This window comes from Balaenoptera musculus, chromosome 4 (genome assembly GCF_009873245.2).
Source record: "Balaenoptera musculus isolate JJ_BM4_2016_0621 chromosome 4, mBalMus1.pri.v3, whole genome shotgun sequence".
NCBI lineage: Eukaryota > Metazoa > Chordata > Mammalia > Artiodactyla > Balaenopteridae > Balaenoptera > Balaenoptera musculus.
Window position 1 is genome coordinate 3,443,530 of NC_045788.1, and position 21,925 is coordinate 3,465,454.

General features: G+C 39.1%; 1 protein-coding gene across 2 annotated transcripts in view; it reads right to left on the reverse strand.

Annotated features, from left to right (window-relative positions):
- Positions 1-21,925, reverse strand: part of LOC118894388 (ubiquitin-conjugating enzyme E2 E2) — a 363,674-nt gene that overhangs the window by 28,218 nt on the left and 313,531 nt on the right. The window lies entirely within an intron of this gene.

The window sequence follows — 21,925 nt, forward strand, 5'->3', positions numbered from 1 at the left end:
TTCCAAATTAGTGGTTTTGTTTTTCTCAGGTACATACCCAGCAGTGGAATTGCTGGATCTTATGGTAGCTCTATTTTTAGTTTTTTGAGAAACCTCCATACTGTTTTCCAGTGGCTGCACCCATTTACATTCCCACTGACAGTGTATGAAGGTTCTCTTTTCTCCACATCCTCGCCAACATTTGTTATTTGTGTTTTTTTTTTTTTAATTAATTAATTAATTAATTAATTAATTTATTTTTGCTGTGTTGGGTCTTCGTTGCTGGGCGAGGGCTTTCTCCAGTTGCGGCAAGTGGGGGCCACTCCTCATCGCGGTGCGCGGGCCCCTCACTATCGCGGCCTCTCCGGCTGCGGAGCACAGGCTCCAAATGCGCAGGCTCAGTAGTTGTGGCTCACGGGCCTAGCCGCTCCGCGGCATGTGGGATCCTCCCAGACCAGGGCTCGAACCCATGTCCCCCGCATTGGCAGGCAGATCCTCAACCACTGCGCCACCTGGGAAGCCCTGTTATTTGTGTTTTGATTTGCATTTCCCTGCTGATTAGTGATGTTGAGCATCTTTTCATGTGCCTCTTGACCATCTGCATTTCCTCTTTGGAAAAAATGTCTATTCAAGCTCTGCCCATTTTTTAATCGGGTTGTTTGTTTTTTTTGATGTTGAGCTGTATGAGCTGTTTATATATGTTGGATATTAATCCCTTATCGCTCATATCATTTGTAAATGTTTTCTCCCCTTCTGTAGGTTGTCTTCTTGTTTTGTTAATGGTTCCTTTGCTGTGCAAAAGCTTTTAAGTTTAATTAGGTCCCATTTGTTTATTTTTGCTTTTATTTTTTTTTACTTTAGAGGACGGATCCAAAAAAATATTGCCACAATATATGTCAAAGAGTGTTCTACCTATGTTTCCCTCTAGGAGTTTTATAGTATCCAGTCTTACATTTAGGTCTTTAACCCATTTTGAGTTTATTTTTGAATATGGTGTTAGAGAATGTTCTAGTGTCCATTGACAGATGAATGGGTAAAGAAGATGTGGTATATATATATATATACACAATGGAATACTACTCAGCCATAAAAAAACCCAATGAAATTTTGCCATTTGCAGCAACGTGGATGGACTTGGAGGGTATTATGCTTAGTGAAATAAGAGAGAGAAAGACAAATACTGTATGATATCACTTATATGTGGAATCAAAAAATTACAACTAGTTGTATCAATAAAAAAGAAGCAGACTCACAGATATAGAGAACAAACTAGTGGTTACCGGTGGGGAGGGGGGAGGGGCAACATAGGGGAGGGGGAGGGGGTGGTACAAACTACTGGGTGTAAGATAAGCTCAAGGATGTATTGTACAACACGGGGAACATAGCCAATATTTTGTAATAACTGTAAATGGAAAGTAACCTTTAAAAATAAGTTAAACAAAATGAGAAGCACCGAATGCAGTGCTCAGGACTCAGTAGGTTCAAAATTGGCCAGCTGCTGCTGCTGTGTTATTACCATTTTCACCACCATTCGCATCACCAAACCCAGCAAAAGAAGGGGAGACGTCAACGGCCACTAGTCCCCTCACTGCCGCCTGGTGTTCATGCTTCAGGGTTGATTCTGTTCCAGCTGCAGCGGCAGAAAGGGCTTCTCAACATCCCTCTCCTGTCTCTCCCAACCTGGGTCCAAACTGCCACTCGACAGGTTAACCATTAGCGTACGTTGTTTGGTGTCTTTACGGAGCTGCTTTTAGAAAGTGGATGGCGGTTCTTTAAAAAAGTGTTCTTATTGTGGTAGAATACACATAACATAAAATTGACCATTTTAAGCCATTTTCAAGTGTGCAATTCAGGGGCATTAAGTACATTCAAATCGTTGTTGGATGGTGATTCTTGACAGGCAATGTTTCCGGGCCTCCCCAGGGACAATCTGGAGGACATTTCTTTTTCTCCTTGAGTCCAGTGATGTCCCTGGGAGATGCCTAAGGATCACCTTCGGTTCAGACACTGTACTACGTGCAGCCTTCACACCTTGGTACTAAGCAGGATTTACTGAGACCCTGGTCTAAGTTTCTTCCTGTCATAAACACATTTATTTTCACCAGGAGTGAAATCAATCAAACAGTGGCTGGTGAAAGCCCAACTGGTCATGCATAATTAAGGCATGAAGTCAGACCTAAATTTTTATCTCTTGGGCCACAAATAGAAAATCTACCCTGTAAACAGATTTTCAGGGGGAGAGATGAGAGCCTAAGGGTCGTAATGCCGTCACTTATTTGGTGACTTAAACTGCATGACACCTACCGCCTCTATAACTATGTAGAGAATGTTAGATGAGAGAACATGTAAGAAGAAAACCTCATAGCCATTTATGGATTTCCTTCTTGGTGTGAAAAAAATTTTCCATCCCATCTTGTGGTTGATTACTACGATGGCAATGCAATGTCACTGGGGTGCTATATTGAAATAAATATATAACAGACATTTTGGAAGTAAAAATGAAACCTTCTGCTAAAACATTCTAATTCTCTATTAGGAAGACCACAACAGGAACAGGAGGTTACATTTCTTCCTGATGCCCAGCAGATGGAAGGTGATGCCTGTCTCTATGCTTCCTGTTCTCAAGGGGCCGCCCCGAGGAGTCACCTTGCTGACGGCCAAGAGGAGGTGAGGCGACACTTCGTTACCAAAACCCCTTGAAGCAAGTGGAAATGAATTCTCCTTTAATTCTGAAATGTGTTATTATGTTTATTTCCTAATGAGTTTCTAATTCTCTGTAAGTTGAACATAGTACAAGTGAGCAGTAAATACACACATTACTAATTATTTATAAAAAAGAAGTTAATTCCTCAAGACGAAGAGGGAAACTTCAAACTTTTAGGAATGAAGCATCAGTGGCTGGAGTGAATGCAAAGAGACTGATGCTTTAAAATTATAAAGGGTACCGAGAATGTTTACAAAGTAACCACAACTTACTGCAAGTCTGAATATTTGCACTTTTCTACTACAGCCAACATAAATTTCTGACCAGTTTAACAGGTAATATTTTGGTTCTAATTAAGCAAAAGCCATGCTTGTCAATTCTTAAGCATTTACATATCAAGAAGAAAAGAGCTGAATAAATTTGAAAATATTAATTAAAAACTACAATAATGCTTCATAAACTAACTTAAAAGGTTGCCTTTCTATCAACTGAAAAATTTTTTTAAATGTTTTTTTTATTGTGGTAAAGTCACATAATATAAAATATACTGTTTTAACCATTATCAACCAAAATTTAACTTCAGCTTTTCTCATTTTAATTTACCAACACTTATTTTAAAATTTTAGGTATATAAAATTTTTAATTATTTACTTAAAATTTCAAACTGTAAAACAAATGTAAAAGTAAATCGTGAAAATCCTTCTCTCCCACCTTACACCGTCAAATTCTACATCTCCAAAGAGTATCTGCTTTTTTTAAAAAAATTAATTTATTTATTTAGTTTTATTTTTGGCTGCGTTGGGTCTTCATTGCTGCACACGGGCTTTCTCTAGTTGCGGCGAGCGGGGGCTACTCTTCGTTGTGATGCGCGGGATTCTCACTGCGGTGGCGGTGGCTTCTCTTGTTGCAGAGCACAGGCTCTAGGCACGCAGGCTTCAGTAGTTGTGGCACACGGGCTTAGCTGCTCTGTGGCATGTGGGATCTTCCTGGACCAGGGATTGGACCCGGACCCGTGTCCCCTGCTTTGGCAGGCGGATTCTTAACCACTGCGCCACCAGGGAAGTCCCAAGAGTTATCTGCTTTTTAACAGTTTGTTATATGTATCTCCACACTTTCTCTATGCATTTATAGTCAAATACATATGTCTGAGGGTGTTTATGTGTGTGTGTAAGGTCAGTTTTTAAAAATAGATCGAAGTACATCATATTGTGCATCTTCCTTTTTTATGACTACATTAAGCATCTATTTAACCATACTGTAATGATGCACATTAAGAATGTTTCCGGTATTTTGCTCATAATGCCAAATGCTGTGCTATAACAATGCTGTGGAATATTCCTTGTATGTACATCCATGAGCATATTTGACTGTTTATACGGGGTGGCTTCACCAAAGTGAGACTGCTGGCCAGGGGTTATGTGCATTTTACATTTTGACAGGTACCTCCAAATGGTCCTTGAAAAATGGTGTCCCAATCTACAGTCCTACAAACAATGCATAATTGTGTCTTTCCTTATACACTCCCCATATAGGATGTCATTAATCTTTTTACTTTTGCCAATCCAGTGATTAAAAAGGGAAATCTCATTTTAGTCAATATTTATTAGAGTCTGAACATCTTTTCCAAAGTTTCTTTGTCACATATCGTTGGTCTATGAATTGCTTGCTTAGGCCATTTTTTCCTACTGAGTCACTGGTTTTTTACTTGTTGATTTGTAGTTCTTCCTATATTAGGGACAGTATCTACTCTCTGCCCATAGTATATATTGCAAGATTGGTATCTGTCAACAATTTATGGCGTTTTTGCCATATAGAATTTAAAAATTTTTATGCAGTCAAATCTGTTTGGTTGTTTTAGGTGGGAGGGCAAATCCAGTCCCTGTTATTGGAAGTGGAAGTTCCATTAGTTCTTCAAATATTTTTTCTTTCCTGACTCCCTTTTCCGGGACTCCAATTACAAGTATGTTAGATAGCTTCCTGTTGTCCCACAACTCACTGAAGCTTTGTTCATTTTATTTCTTTTAGGCTTTTATTTCTCTTGCTTTATTATGAATAGTTTGTATCACTACATTCAATTTCACTGATCTTTTCTTCTACTGTATCTAATCTGCTGTTACTCCCATCCAATGTACTTTTTATGTCAGATACTGTATTTTTTTTTATCTCTAGAAGTTTCATTTGCATCTTTTTGACACTTTTTCTCCTCATCATGTTTGCATTTCCCCCTACCTTCTTAAGCACACAGAATTTATTTATAATAGCCATTGTAGCATTCTTGCCTACTTAATTCCATCACCTCTATCATTTCTGGGTCTGGTTCTATGAATTTGTTTTTCTGCTGGTTATGGATTCCATTTTCCTGCTTTTAAAATGCCCAGTCTTATTTTCTTGGATGTACAACACTGTGAATTTTACACTGTTGGGTGGTGGAATTTGTTCTGTTCCCTTAAAGAATGTTGTACTTTGTTCTAGCATGCCTTTATTTAGGTAAAGTTTGATCCTTTCAAGCTTGCTTTTCAACTTTGTTAGGGCAGGTCCAGAGTAGCCTTTGGTGCAAAGCTAATTTACCCTTTCTATTACGGCAATGTCTTCTGGGGGCTTCCTGTTTACTGTGAGGTGTTTCCATTCACAGAGAGTCTTGCGTGAGCTCCAGGAATCACTGTGTCTACTGCTCTGTGGAGGCTCTTTCGCTGGTCCCAGGTGGCTTCTTCTGATATATGTGCAGGCTCAAATCCCTTTTCAATCTCTGGAACTTTCTCTCTGTGCAGTTTGCCATCCAGTATAATGTTCTGATATGTTTTAAGCTGTCTTTAGATCTGAGGCTTATAGTTTATACAAGGTAAGAGCAAACGAACATGAGGGGTGGCAGTAAAGATTAATAAAGGCTTGGGCTTGAAATAAGGCAAAGTTCCCTGGAGAGTTTTTTGGTTGGATGGGGTTGCATGAGGATGTACAGTTTGTGCATTATGGGTGCTGGGAATAAAGAAGCAGATTTATACTTCATTCAATACATGACAGAGGATAGCACTGAATATTTAAATTATCTAGATTATAAAGATGGGAGACTAAAGCAAATTGAAATCATTAAGTCAAGCTTGATTTATAATTCATTCCTCCTATTAGTTTTCCTTCTAGAAAGTAAATTCTGTCACATGTGAAACTCCAAATTCACAGAACTATGAAGGAGCAATTTAAAGATTTTATTCAAGAAACAAAATTGTTTTTTTAGACATCTCAAAGGTCATCACACCTTGCAGAACTAACATGGGCCTTCAGTTCAATATATTCTGTACGACGATACTCACAGCCTTCAAAGTGTTTACAGATACATAGCCCCTTGTGTCTTTACAATAACACTGCAAGACAGTCAGGGTCAGAAGCACTGTCTTCAATTCATAATGAGTACACCGACTTATCTAGTGAGAGAAAGAGGTGGGCAACACTCTTGTTTTCCTGACACCTTCAAAACTCAGTATAATCTGGTTCCTTTGACTTAATATATTTTTTAACATGGCAAAGTATAACCTTCATTGTGCTCAAACATGCCATCCACACACAGGACAAAGATGTTAAGAACATCAAAATGAGATCATCGTGCTATGTGCATGAAACTGCTTTGGCAGTGGTACTTACAGAGCACAGGACTTTGTATTTAATATATTTTCCAGACTAGATTATAAAAAGAAGCTGGTTAGCTGGAGAAAGAGGCCATGGTATTAATAAGGTATGTACTGGCTGCGAACGGCGCCCGCTCTGACACCACTCACAGTGTTCAGCCCCAGTTTCAGACTTGACACGATAGCCCTTTTGAGAGCTGTCGGGCCACTCCTGCCCTGGCATACCAGAAGAACAAGAGTCACCACTTGGCACACGAAGTGAAATGGAATATTCCAAGGTTACCCTAGGCCAACAGACACTACAAGCTAAGTCATCTGGCTATAGAGATACTAATAAATAAAGCTCTTTCAAAACAAAAATAAATCAAAAAGGTAGTTTGGATTTCCTTCTTTTTTCATTCCATTTCTTCTTTTCTTTTAATTAACATTTTGCTGGGTGAAAGAAAGGTTAAAAAAGTTAAGGGGAGGAGCAGCGCGGGGAAAAGACAGTCTCTTCAATAAGTGGTGCTTGGAAAACTGGACAGCTACATGGAAAAGAATGAAACTAGAACATTTTCTCACACCATATACAAAAATAAGCTCAAAATGGATTAAAGGCCTAAATGTAAGACAGGAAACTATAAAACTCCTAGAAGAGAACATAGGCAATGCACTCTTTGACATAAGTCTAAGCAATATTTTTTTGGACCTGCCTCCTCAGAGAAGGGAAATAAAAGCAAAAATAAACAAATGGGACCTAAGTAAACTTAAAAGCTTTCGCACAGTGAAGGAAACCATCAACAAAATGAAAAGACAACCTACTGAATGGGAGAAGATATTTGCAAATGATACATCTCATAAGGGGTTAATATGAAAAATATGTAAAGAGCTCATATAATTCAATATCAAAAAACAAACAACCTGATTAAAAAACGGGCAGAAGACCTGAGTAGACATTTTTCCAAAGAAGACATACAGATGGCTAAGAGGCACATGAAAAGGTGCTCAACATCACTGATCATCAGGGAAACGCAAATCAAAACTACAATGAGATATCACCTCACACCTATCAGAATGTCCATCATCAGAAAGATACCAAATAACAAATGTTGGTGAGGATGTGGAGAAAGGGGAACCCTAGGGGAATGTAAGTTGGTGCAGCCACTACTGAAAACAGTATGGAGGTTTCTAAAAAAATTAAAAACAGAACTACCATGTGACCCAACAATTCCACTCCTGGGTATATATCCAAAGCAAATGAAAACACTAATTCAAAAAGATACATGCACCCCAATGTTTATAAGAGCGTGTTCACAATAGCCAAGATATAGAAGCAACCTAAGTGTCCATCAACAGATAAATGGATAAAGAAGATGTGGTATATGTATACGATGAAGCCTTACTCAGCCATAGAAAAGAGTGAAATTCTGCCATTTGCAGCAACATGTATGGACCTAGAGAATACTATACTTAGTGAAGTCAGTCAGACAGAGAAAGACAAATACTGTATGTTTTCACTTACATGTGGAATCTAGAAAAGAAAAAACAAACGAATATAATAGAACAGAAACAGACTCACAGACATGGAGAACAAACCAGTGGTTACCAGTGGGGAGAGGGATGGCGGAGGGGCAAGAAAAGGGAAGGGGTTAAGAGATACAAATGACTATGTATAAAATAGACAAGCTACAAGGATATACTGTACAGCATGGGGAATATAGCCAATATTTTGTAATAATTTTAAATGAAGTATAATTTATAAAAATATTGAATCATTATGTTGTACACATGAAACTAACATTGTAAATGTACTCTACTTCAATTTAAAAAAAAGAGGGAGAGCAGCAGGTGACCAACAGGGATAAAAAAAGAAAAGAAAAGAGAAGAATCAGCAGAAAAACCAAGAGGTCGGAAATACATATAAGAGAGAAGAGACCGCCTAGTAGGAAAAGGCAGAAAGCAGAAGGAACAACCAAGGAGACACCCACCACAAAGCTCTGTCCTAAAGAGATAAGTATGTGCTGGTCCCCTTCACTTTGCCCTGCATCCAGCTCAGTGATTGCTTCAGAGGATAGGGGGGCCCTTCACGCTTGAGTGAGGAGTCAAATCAGAGCCTGGGGCGCAGGTGGGCTTTGTGCAGAGGTGCTCTGTTTTTATATCACAAAGCCCAGGAAGTAACGCACAGCAGAGTCCCTGGGCTAATGAGGGCAGGTCAAAGGGGAGTAAGAAAGCATTTGTGAAGCTCTAGCATGTGTCTCTTTCAAAAGATGATCTGGGTTATACTACTTTTTGGATGACCTCTGATGTGGTCCGTTCTCTTCCTCGACCGCTTTGTCTGCTAGGATCCCTGAAAGGGGCGCTCTTCCGAAGGCGGTGATGAACAGGCCGCTGTGGGAGTGTGGCTCACCGGACATTGGCTGCTTCTGTTTGCAGGAGGAGGGGGGTCTAGGGCTCTCCCTGAAAAGCATCACTCTTCCCTCCAGCCTTCTCGCAGAGCTGCCTCATCAACAAGTCTTCTGTGCATAAAGACTCTTTAACAGCCAGTGTGATCACAGAGGGGCCTCCCCGGTGCGCTGGGGTGGTGTCAGCGATCTCAGAGGTGGTCCTCCTGGAAGGGTCACCTGAACGGGGAATGTGACAGCCACACGGGGACTTGGGCCGAGAGAAAAGCTATCGGGGGCCCATGGCCTCTGGGCTGAGGGGTCCTTCCGAGTGGGAGAGGCAGGGGTGGGGGGACAGTCAACATCCTGGAGGGTGTTTCATGCTGTTATCACATTTTCAAAATGTATCCGCTTTTAAAATTTACAGTAGGTAAAATCCATGCTATGTCATTTGTAAACCAGGTATAGGTGTTTCTGACAATAAATGTTAGAATGATCCCACTGACCAACAACAAGTATTAACAAACCATGACATTACAGATATGGACTGAATGGGGAGAGAAGTCTGAATTGCAAAAGAAATTAACCAACCAAGAAATAGCACTTGGAGGTTCAAAAGTGGCATATAGAAAAAAAAAAAAAAAACAACACCACCCCATAACTCAGGGACTTCCCTGGTGGTCCAGTGGTTAAGACTTTGCCTTCCAATGCAGGGGGCGCAGGTTTAATCCCTGGTCAGGGAACCAAGATCCCATAGGCTGCGAGGTGCAGCCAAAAAAGAAAAGAGTGGCATATAGTGAAGATCTAAGAGAATTACACAGACTATTCCCAGCTCCGTAATCATCTCATCATTTCTACATATTCTAAGTGATAGAAAAGACACCAGGGGCAAATCCTTGCCTGGGATTAAGAGCGGGTACCTTTCCGTGTGTGTGGAGACCCAGAGACCACAGGACAGCTGGACAACAGACAGAAAAAAATACCTCTCATTGTTGGAACGAAACCACTTAGCAGAGCCTGACGCAGTTATATTTCTCCTGACTGAAGCTGTAAATAAAGCCAAACAGCGAGTGCTGGGTCGTTATGAAATGTTCCCCTTGAACCCACCACAGCAGGACTTCAATCTCTTATATATGCCTTACTCTGCCCAAAAAGAGTCAAACGATTTGCAATAAAATATCAATACTTATGCTCAATAAAATGATTACAACAGAAACAGAGTAAGTCATAATGAAGAACATGGACAGAGGTACAGAAAAGCAGCACGTATAATTAGTATGCACATTCATTATAAGGGTTAATGGAGTGATGGTGACTAAGCATTAAATCAGTGCTGTGCTACCTCACGACCAAAGTAAAAAAAGACGGGAGCACAGAAGCAAAGAGGGCTCATTTTAAAGAGTGAGAAACTTATTACTGGTCCTAAACTGTAAAAAACAAAACAAAACAAAAACCCACTGGGAGAGGTTATCTAGGGGAATAGGAAAGACCTTTGACCTAAAATATACAAGTCTTGCATAATTCCTTCCCTATCATTTAAAACAAATCTTGCTCTACTCTAGGTTCAGGAGAATTAATGAGCCCTTTTTCCACCACTGTAATCTTTATCTTTAAATGACCTTCATTTAAGAAATAATAAAGAAAAAGTTAATTAAGATCTAGCCTAAATGTTCTCCACTCTTCAGAAATTCCTCAAGTAAAGGAAAGATAGTCTTTAAATCATTCTTTGGCTAAAGAGTTCTGAGTAAAAGACATTTCCATGCGAGTAAAGATGGTGTTTGTTTATACTGAGGGTCTGCTTCACTTTTCAATTTCTTATTTGTGTTTTCAGAGCCTTTCACTGACAAGGACAGGTCAGATATTTCAACAGCTTTACCCAATTCCCAAAAGAGCATCAGATGTTAAAGATTTGAAGACAATTTATGGGGAGAAAAACACCTCAAAAACAGACAATTTACTAAATTCTGACACTAAGAAATACATTCATTAATTGATTTTAGTGCAGGAAGACTTCAGTTTGGGGAGAGTGTAGAAATGGATAAGTACTGATTCAGACCACCCCATCATTTCCTCCCTGTTTCTCTAAAGAAAAAATAGATCACTGTTGATTTCTAAAAAGGGAAACCCCCAAGTGACATTTTCTAAAAAGTAGATCGAAGAGAATTTCCATCACGAGTTAATATATACAGCAACTTTTTAATGAGATCAACTTCCAAACCAATAAATTGCAGGGACAGCAATAGATGACTTTATAACAAAATGTGTAGCAACAGCTAATCTGTGTCTAGATTTATATTAATTAAGAGATAAGAAAATATGCACAGGGAATGCTAAGCAGAAGTGGGTCAAAGCCAGGGCTAAAAAGTTGACGTCAGTGAGTCTAAATCTACACCACATTATAATGAGACAAATTTAACTGACAAATACACTTTGCTGAGTCCCACTGAACTGGAGTTTGCAGACCAAAGAGCCTCAAAGGAAAATTAAATACTTACCTTTAAAGGACAGTTGATTTAAGAAAAAATTAATAAGCATGCATTATTTTTACAAGAAAATACACTAAAGATATTTCCACTTGAAGAAAGGAAGAGCCACTACAGATGCATAATCAAGGAGTACATGCATCTAGAACCCCCTTTTTTTTTTCACCTTAGATACCCTCTTCCACGATGAACACTATGAATATACCCATGGCTAGAACTGAGTTCCCCAAACGCAACTCTCACATGTAAATCAAAGGCTTCTTTGCCTGGTTAGAATAACTGCGACTTTAAATCACTTTTCCAGAGAATTAAACAAACAAGCAAACAAAACCCTCCCACGAACAGTAATCTTTCACTCAAAAACTTTTACCGAACTAGACACAGGCTATTTTGAACTCAGATGTGATGAATCCCAACTCTAAGCTACCCACAGTATTTGTGTTGGTTTGTTTTTGTTTTGTTTTTTGGCCACGCCACGTGGCTTGAAGAATTTTAGTGCCCCAACCAGGGACTGACCCCGGGCCCCCTGCGGCGGAAGCTCAGCGTCCTAACCGCAGACTGCCAGGGAATTCCCTCTCCACAGTATTTTCAATGTAACTCCATTGAAAGCCTTCTCTGCAGGCTCAAAACTATTCCGGATAAGGCTGAAGTTACTATACACCAGCCCTATGTGACCCTTGCCTAGATAAAAACCGTACACATTCCTCAGGTAAATGCACCCTTCTGCAGAGGACCAGGGGTGGCTGGTACTCTTATGTGTCATTGCCCGAGTGAAGCAGGGTTATTTATTCATGCACCGTAGCTGAGTGCTCTTTTCTAGAGTTTTTCTTCTAAAGACCTAACGCTGGCATCCAAAGCTCAATGTACTGTAAAGACATGTCCTCTACGTCTCCATTTATCCTAATTTCCCTCATGTATTTGAATTAGACTGTGGATGAACATGTTTCCCTCACGGGAGCCAGTCTGCACAAAAAAGTCAGTCGCCGGGGTAAGGTGTGGCCACGAAGCTCTTCACTGATGTGAAGTCCCCCCAGAAGGTCCTACCTACATGCTTGCCCACCGGGCACACGGCTGGCAGGCTTCTGTCAGCTGGCCTAGGCACCTGAATATCACAAACAATGTGACTAATTTGGGGAAATGCCCTCAAAGGAAAGGCAGTGCTGAATTAGGGGGAAAAAACTCTTGCATTTTTAAGAAAGAACAAATGGGGGCGTTCATTACTCAAGTTTAAAAGTGCTTCATTTGGCTCCTCCACAGGCTACTCTGCAGCAGAAAAGTTCTCCAAATACACCAAAAATATTTTGATTTATAATTTTTTCCCAGGAACACACCTGTCGTGGAAAGAAATATGCCTGTGGTTTAAAGGAAGTCCTGTACTGCTTAGTACAGGATTCTTCACCAACATGACACAACCAGAAATTCAACACCCATAATAAGCATGAGGCTCCAGGATCTCTTAAAGGACAAACAGAAAGAGAAGAAAAAGAGAAAGAAGTTATTGCTGTTGGGTAGGAATAATTAGTCTGACATTTTAGAAGCATCTTCTTTTTAATATAAGAGTTATTGCACATGCTGTTACTGACAGCCGCTTCCCAGGCCCAATTTTGAACGGAAGGCTGAGTTAGAAAATAAGGAAAAGTAAAGATGACTGCTGATCTGTTAAGGGTGCCAGACATTGGTAGGGTTACATTAACTCTTCAAATTCCCATAATTATGATATTTCTCCCCAGACAATACGATCTCAAATATCCAAATTAAAAAGGCAAACTGTTAATCATCCGATGTTTTATCCACACAAGTACATTTCTGGACAATTAGAGGTGTTTTATTATGTTTCAGAATTCTAAAGTTTCCACATTAAAACACTACAGTGCACGGTAACGATTTCAAACATGTGTTACCTAAATAGTTTATCGTCATTTCTCCTTAAAAAAACAAGACTTCACTCAGTGGCCTACTGTCCACAGCAACACACATTGCACCCTTCAGTAACGAATATTAATAATAATTGTGAGGCAACAACCCGTTCTGAAGTTGACTGTTTCATCCCTTTTAAAAAGGGTTGCCGTGAAAATGAATGGTGGAAAGCAATATTATCTGAGACTAGTTAGCCTGTCTAAAAGAGTACTTGCTAACCTGTAATAATACCTCAACCCGAAATAAAGGTAAGTTTTGAATCTGTATTAGGAGAGGGATATATTAGGGTTCATTGTAACCATTTTCTCTATTTTTCTGAACATGAAAAACCCACTTTCACCCCTTTCCTTGGTAAAGCAGAGTCTACAGGGCATCCAGTCTAAACATTTTACTAATGTTCCCTATATGTGCTTAAAAGTATTGGGTCTTCGCTCATTTAAAATTTCCTACAATTCATTAAAAAATAACTAATCAGGCTGACCTTTTCTTAATTATACTGAAATGGTGAGATCTTTACCGTACACGCTGTCATGGGACACACCAATCAGAATCCTTACAAAGGACGAGTGGACAACTCCATAATGGTTAAAAAGAGAGCGGAATTGCAGTTGTGACCCCGGGATTCATGTTCCTGCTTTAGGAACGCCAGAGCACAGCTCTTCCCTGGTCACAGCTATTCCCTAGGTCAGAGGTAAGGAAATGGAAGCCAGAAAAAGAAACAGGAGGGTGATAAATCCAAGGCTGTATTTTCATATTTACCACTGGGAGCAATTTTCCCAACGGCCCTTTTCTTAAGTTAAGTTATGAAGGTGAAACTTTATGGGCATGTTTTAAGTGCATCTCATCCCATATATCAACAAATATGGTAAAGTCTAGTTTTTACCATCTTTAAAAGAACCAAACCTACTAAGGAGATATATTTAACTATGAAAGCAACAAAGCTTTTGGAGGTCAGCATTTCTGGACAATGATCTATCAAAAGAATAATAAGCAGCTAATGTTCTTTTTAACCTAGACACATTGGCTGTTCAGGAAAGATAGCAAAGTGATGGTTATGTTAGATAAAGACTTGCCTACAGCCTATACCTGTTAAAGAAACTGAACCAGTAATGAATAACCTTCCAAAACACAAAGCACCAGGCCCATACGGGTTTACTGATGAATCCTACCAAATATTTAAGGAAGAAATTATAACGATTCTCTACAATCTCTTCCAGAAAATTGAAGCAGAGGGAATACTTCCTAACTCATTCTGAGGCCAGCATTACCCTAATACTAAAACCAGACAAAGACATTAAAAGAAAAGGAAACTACAGACCAATATCTCTCATAAACATTGATGCAAAAATCCTCAACAAAATATTAGCAACAATATATAAGAAGAATTATACATCACCACCAAGTGGGATTTACCCCAGGTATGTAAGACTGGTTCAATATTCCAAAATGAATTAATGTAAAACCATCACATCAACAGGCTAACGAAGACAAATCATATGATTATATCAATAGGTGCAGAAAAAACATCTGACAAAATCCAACACCCATTCATGAAAAAAACCCTCAGCAAACCAGAAATAGAGGGAAACTTCCTCAACTTGATTTTAAGAATCTACAAAAAAACCTACAGCAATCATCATACTTAACGGTGAGGAAGTTTTCATTTTCTCACCAAGGTCAGGAAAGAGGCAAAAATGTCCCCTCTCATTATTCCTTTTCAACATTACACTGGGAGTCCTAACTAAGAAGAAAGAAAGAAGAAAATGAAAAAAATAGTATGTGAATTAGGAAGGAAGAAATAAAACTGTATTTTTTCACAGATGACATGACTGTCTAGGTAGAAAATCTGAGAGACAAAAAAATTCTCCTAGAAATAATAAGTAATTATAACAATGCTACTGGACACAAAGTTGATGTACAAAAGTCAATTACTTTCCTATATTCCAGTAATGAACAAGTGGAATTTGTAATTAAAAACACAGTATCATTTACATTAGAACCCGATAAAAGGAAATACTTAGGTATGAATCTAACAAAATGTGTACAAGATCTATACGAGGAAAACTACAAAACTCTAATTAAAGATATCAAAAAAGAACTAAATAAATGGAGCTATCCTGTGTTATGGATAGAAAGACTCAATGTGTCGAGATGCTAGTTCTTCACAACTTGACCTATAGATTCAACACAATCCCAATCAAAATCCCAGCAAGTTATCAATATTTTGTGGATATCGACAAACTGAATCTAAAGTATATGGAGAGTCAAAAGACCCAGAATAGCCAACACAATATTAAAGAAAAAGAGCAAAGTCACAGGACAGACACTTTCCAACTTCAAAATTTACTATAAAGCTACAGTAATCAAAACAGTGTGGCACTGTGAAAGAATAGATAAATAGATCCATGGAAAATAACAGAGAGCCCAGGTGTCCTTTAGTAGGTGAATGGATAAAGTGTGCTACAACCGCACGATGGAATATTTTTCAGAGCTAAAAAGAAACGTGCCATCAAGCCATGAGAAGACATGGAGCAAACGTAAATGCATATTACTAATTGAAAGAAGCCGATCTGAAAAGGTAAATACTGTACGATTCCAACATATGACCTTCTGGAAAAGGCAAAACTATGGACACAGGAAAAAGATCAGTGGTTGCTGGGGGTTAGGGATGAGAAAGGGATGACCAGGTGGAGCATGGAGGCGGTGAAGCTATTCTATGTGGTGCTGTAATAGTACATATCATCATGCATTTGACATAACCCGTAGAGTGTACAACACCAGAAGTGAGCTCTAACGTTATCTACACACACTGAGGGATAACCCTATATGCAGGTCCATTGACTGTAACAAATGTACACTCTGGTGCAGGATGCTGACAGTGGAGGAGGCTGTGGGTGTGTGGATATGAAAACACTTCGTACTTGCTGCTCGATTTTGCTGTAAAACTAAAACTGCTCTAAAAATAAAGTTTATTTTATGTCTACGGCCAGAAAAAAAAAAAAAAAGACTTGCCTACATGAAGTATCAATAGAAACACCAAAGGCTGATTAGGACATTTGCACCTCTCTCTCTCACCTACACACTAAAGCCCCCAACCCTTACCTGGCAACTCTGTCTCAAAGAGGAATCCTTTTCCCTTGTTTCACTACATGGCAATCCAAAGTCTGAACCCATGATCAGGTAATTCTAAGTTTCCTTTATCATTCTATATTTCCTAGAAAATCATCCTTTGACAAAATGTTACAACTGGATTTTTCAGTTTCATTATTATATACCAGTGTACCTTGTAAGATAACTATAAAGGGTTTCTTTTTACAGAGTGACAAGGTAGGGAAACAATCCTTTTAATAGCATTCAAGAGTCACAATTATAAATATATAGGTCAAGGTGAATATCTCAGAATTTCTATTTTCTGGTTTTTTTTAACCTAATTTATGATGGTATGGAATAATTTCTGTGAAACTTCATTCACAAAACTGAAACATCATTTTCTTTAATGATGCATATTCCCTGGTTTTATGCATCCTTCTCAATGAAGCCTCAGTTCTTCGAGAACCTCCACACCCTAGACAGCATATTTCCAAATTGATCTGAGTAAGCTTATGGGCACCGACGGGGCAAGAGGGGCCAGTGACCTCGGGTGTCTACAGCGAACACTGAGCCAGAACCCAAAGCCCTTTATACATTTTTTTGGTCCCCATTTAACTACTGGTATTTAAAATACCAGGTAGGTTAATTAACTACGTATAACTACAGCTTTCTCTTTCTCGTATAAGGTGTCAGGGAAGATAAATGACTACAAATTATAGTTTATTTACATCTATATTTGGAAGTACTGATTGGAATGGCTTTTGGAATTCAACATGTAATATTCTAGAAGAGAAGCCAATTCTTCACAAACAAGGAAAACAGCCTGAAGTTATTAGCTGTATGTGGTACCGTGTATTTCTACATTATAAGTTTCTCACTTAAAAAAAAGTCATAGGTATCAGAAGATATCTGATGTCTACGTAGCCATCTGTAATGTCTGTTCTAGAAAAATCAACTTTTTTTTTTTTGCATTCCTGTTAAGACAGCCTGCTTTGAAAACAGGTAGGCTTATCACTTTTACAGCTTTCCCTAAATTTCAGTTAAATAAACTGTTCTCTGCCAGTTCTCAAGTGTAGGAGTAGAATGGGGTACGTGGAAGCAAGGTTTGCGCTGCTGTTGTAAGCAACGGAATTCTCTTAAATTCCATTTATGTACCTTGCATCAGCCTAAGAGCTCACGAACTTAGTGTAAATAATCCACACAAATACATCTGTGTTGAAATAATTAATCCTATTTTATGGTCCCCACCCCTCAGCAGTCACTATCAAAAAGTTTAATATTTAATAGTAACACAATTTACTACGGATTCATAACCAGGGCAAAGACAAGCAATTGGTAACAATCAAAGTTAATGTATCTGAGACAATTGGTGGATAAGGATTGTATTAGTTGTTTAAAAACAGGCCATAAGAGATCTGGAGCTAAGGGCTGTGATGCTGGGAAAGGAGGAGGCCATTTGAACCCTATCAAAGGGTCCCGGGGAGCAGATTCTTCCCTCCGTTTGCTGCATCTGGGAAGAACAGAACTCTCACCAGGGAAGCTGCAGCTGCGTGCACCCTTGGCTTAATCGCTGTGTAAGGCGGAGGGTTAATTAGCTGCCATTCTTAGCTCCACTTGTTGTTCTAATAAAGATCTGCATAAATCTGAGACTGGGAGTAACCGATCCTTGATTTCATGTGGCAGATGATGGGGGGGAGGGGAGGAGTGTGACGATTGTGGGTGTGCTCAGAGCACCTTCAAGTGACCTGGCCTGGGGCGTTCTGCCTGCTTGAAAAGTGGTGGACGAAGACCTCTCGGCTGTTTATGGACGTGGGACCCTGCTGGCCAGGGTCACCGCAGGCAGCCTGGAGTGTGAAGCAGGTTATCAGGGGATGAAATACACAGAGTGTATTTGCAAAGCGCTCAGTATGGATCTCTAAAAGGAGAGGACAGATAAAAAATTCAGCATCACAATTCCATTTTATTATGCCTAAAAATTTCTGGCAATCATTCCTCAATATCCAATACTCGGTTTTCCAATTTCCGATTATCTCCTAAGTGGCATATGTTTTGGGGGGGGGGTGGAATTTTTTCATGATACAGTGTCAGAATCACATTTAGAATCAAACCAGTTCACAAGAGCATAAGAATCTCATGATGTCTCCTGAGGTAGGCGCTATCATTATGCCTATTTTACAGACCAGAAGGCTGAGGCAGAGAGGAGTTAGTAGCCTGAGGGTCACAGTCAGAATGAAGGGGAAAGCTTAGCAGCTCAGTAGAAATTTGCAGCAAAAAAAAAAAAAAAAAGGCCTGGATGGTTCTATTAAGAACACACCACAGAAATAGAGGCTTAGGTACAAATGAACTGAGAGTGTGGAACAAAAAAGTTTATAACCACCAAGTTGTCTTTTCAGAATTTCCCCATATTATGAAATGCCAACATCTTCCATTTCAGCACTTAGGGAACCACCACCACGACAAAAGAATCAAACAAGTTCATAACACTTTAGAAAGCAACAGTAGTAGAGCAGACAGAACTGAGATTAATGATGCCAGATGATACGCAGATTTATGAAAAAAAATTAGTAATATTTCTGGACATTACTCTGTGGATAAAGCATTTGGGACAGGAAAACTGTTGACCTAATTTTATTTCATAACTGCCAGTGTTCTCAGGATAGTTCATTTTGTATGAGGGAAAATACCCATTATTTAGAGGCCTGAAGACCGTCATATAGGCAGATTTTAAATAATAAATCAACAGATTTCATATAAAGAATATGCTAAAACAGCTAAGAGTTTGAAAAGGCAACCACAAAACAGCAAAAACAAACTTTGAAAGATGACATTAAATAGAACAGAGCTTAAATTTATATACGCTTAAGAGAGTGTTTACAAATAGGAGCTCTTCCATGAAAGATGGAAATATGTTTACTACTGTAAACTTCAGCAATTCATGGATTAAATCATGTTCACCAAGCAGGACCACAGTCAGAGGATCTGGGAGGCTGGTGCTGACCTTTTGAGCTCATCAACCTCCACTCCTCTGGCTGTCCCTTTGCCCCCAGCAGTGTGTCACAGCCATACTCTGGCAGCCAGCTATGCCTGACAAAGCAGAGTGTCACAGCGGGCGCAATAAACACCCCTGTGAAGTGTGAACAGGGAGACCTGCCTAGAACAGACCTGCTGGGAACAGAATAGTTACCCCTGGTGCACCTGTCAACTGGCTGGTAACGGTTGGACATCTGCCACCTGACAGATAATCCTTCCCAAGAGATAATATAGTCTCGGCACTACTAATTCAGGATTAGGCTTTTTTTCAGATTAAAAAATCCAAGAGGGCCCGTGCCGAGGAGGTGGTGTTTGTTAGAGATTATTTAATACTATCTTCTAGGGCTTCCCTGGTGGCGCAGTGGTTGAGATTCTGCCTGCTGACGCAGGGGACACGGGTTCGAGCCCTGGTCTGGGAAGATCCCACATGCCGCGGAGCAACTAGGCCTGTGAGCCACAACTACTGAGCCTGCGCGTCTGGAGCCTCTGCTCCGCAACAAGAGAGGCCGCGATAGTGAGAGGCCCGCGCACCGCGATGAAGAGTGGCCCCGGCTTGCCGCAACTAGAGAAAGCCCTCGCACAGAAACGAAGACCCAACACAGCCATAAATAAATAAATAAATAAATAAATTAGTTGATAATATAATTTAAAAAAAAATACTATCTTCTCTCAGTTAAATGCAGCTGAGTGGGTACTTATCGCATCGAATGGATGCCCATTTGGAGTCCTAAATATTCTGAGAGATAACATCAAGAAAATCCATTATGCTTACAAAGGGCATTCACATACACCATCTCATTTTAAACTCACAGGAATCCTGTGATTTAGGTACAGCTGAGGATAATGTCCGTTTGATATAATGAATGGAGGGTGAGGAAAGTTAAATGGCTGGTACAAGGTCACACAAGTAATAAACGGTGGAGATGGTTTTTAAATGTACATCTGCTGACTACCAATACCATGCAAGAAAGTGTGTGTAGCCCCACCCCGAAACACAAAACATCTGTTTCTGAATGGACCAAAAATTCTTGAAAGAGACAAGTATAAATTATGAGAAAAATATGAAAGAAGATGAAAAAGAAACCCCAGTTCATGTAGGAACAAGAGTGGGAGCTCTTATAAACTTGGTTAAATCTGTGTCTTCATGCAAAGCCTACTTCTGAGCTGACAGCATTTCTGGTGTTAAAATAGGTCTGCAGATTTAGTGTAGGAAAATCTTTATTCATAGTCTATCAAACTTACATTTGTGATTGTTTGAAAATAGGTTAGATTGAAGTTTAACATAAATCTAGGGAGAAAAATCAACAGAGACTAGAAGGCAGTGTACCAGAAAACAGTGTGAAATAAATCCACTGAACAAAACAATGGACATCTTTGACTTGTTTTTGATAACTTTGTTTAAAACCCTAGAAGTGTGAACATACCTGTAAATGATGTGCCGATTAGAAACCTTTTTTATGTGTGTTCAAGTATGAACACTTAGTTTGTTACCATGTATTTTACAGATAGTATTCTATTCTTATACCAGATAGGCTATCTCTAGCTGGTGACACTTAAGGAATATTACTAGCTTTAGGTTTTTTTCTTACTATTCACAGTATAATTTTCAAAATCTATTTATCCTATTTATGTGATTTTGCTTTAGCCAGGGGTGATTTTTTATTTTTTTTGCAGAATGTGTCTCTAATTTTCTGAGACACAGAAAAAACTCTAACTTACGGAACGGAAACCCTTCTTGACTGCTGAGAGAAGGCTCTGGTGGAGAGCAGGGTCACCTCCATAGAGAAGAGAATCAGGTGACGGGTCCATTTCAGCTCACGTGGTTCTCTCTGGGGTAAGGACTGCCTCTTGGCACCAAGTTTTCTCTAAGTGTGAAGTGACACCTTATTCCATGTATAAGAAGTGAAGACTTCTTATTCATCTTGTGTGAGGCTCAGAAGTGCCTCATAAATAGTAGAGTCTCAAAAGTTTTTTTTGCTTTCTTTCTTTTTTCCCCAGTTTTATGGAGCTATAACTGACATATAACACTGTGAGTTTAAGGTGTACGGCATGATAACTTGACACCCAAAGTTTCCTGAATAAGTGACTTACCTCTCAAAATAAATTTTTTCTCTAAAAAACAAAAAAAACCCTCCTCTCCAAATTTCAGCAAACTCCAGAAGAAGTACTTTTTGGAGAGTGGGGAGGCAGATGTAGTCCCAACGTTGCAACATTTCCAAAAGGAAATATCACACACAAAAAAAACCTTTTTAAGACAAGACCTCCAAATGAGGTTATACAGTGTCACAGAGACAAATGGGATTGAAATAGGAATAGTGAGACTGAAAAAACAAAGTATTTGTCATTTAGTTTTAAATTAGTGCATCATGATTGAACTTCACAATCTGGCATGAAGTATGAATTAATTTAAAAATATTTTATAATGATCTTGCAAAACTATATTTTCTTTTTGGTGTTAAAAGCATTAATTTGTTATATATAGTCTACATATATCACAATTTAATTAGATTCTGTTTTTAAATGCCTTCACTAAAAAAAAGTTTTATTACTGAAAAACAACAAACATACAAAAATGGAAAAGATGATAATTTCTTCACGTTTTATTAACCAGCCAGGGACCTAAGAGAGACCTCGATTCCCATTTGCCATTTCTCTCTTGTCTAAAACTTCACTTATCTAGTGAGTTCATTCCTGAACATGGTAGATGGAATCTCAAAAAACATTAAGACTATTAATTAACTACTC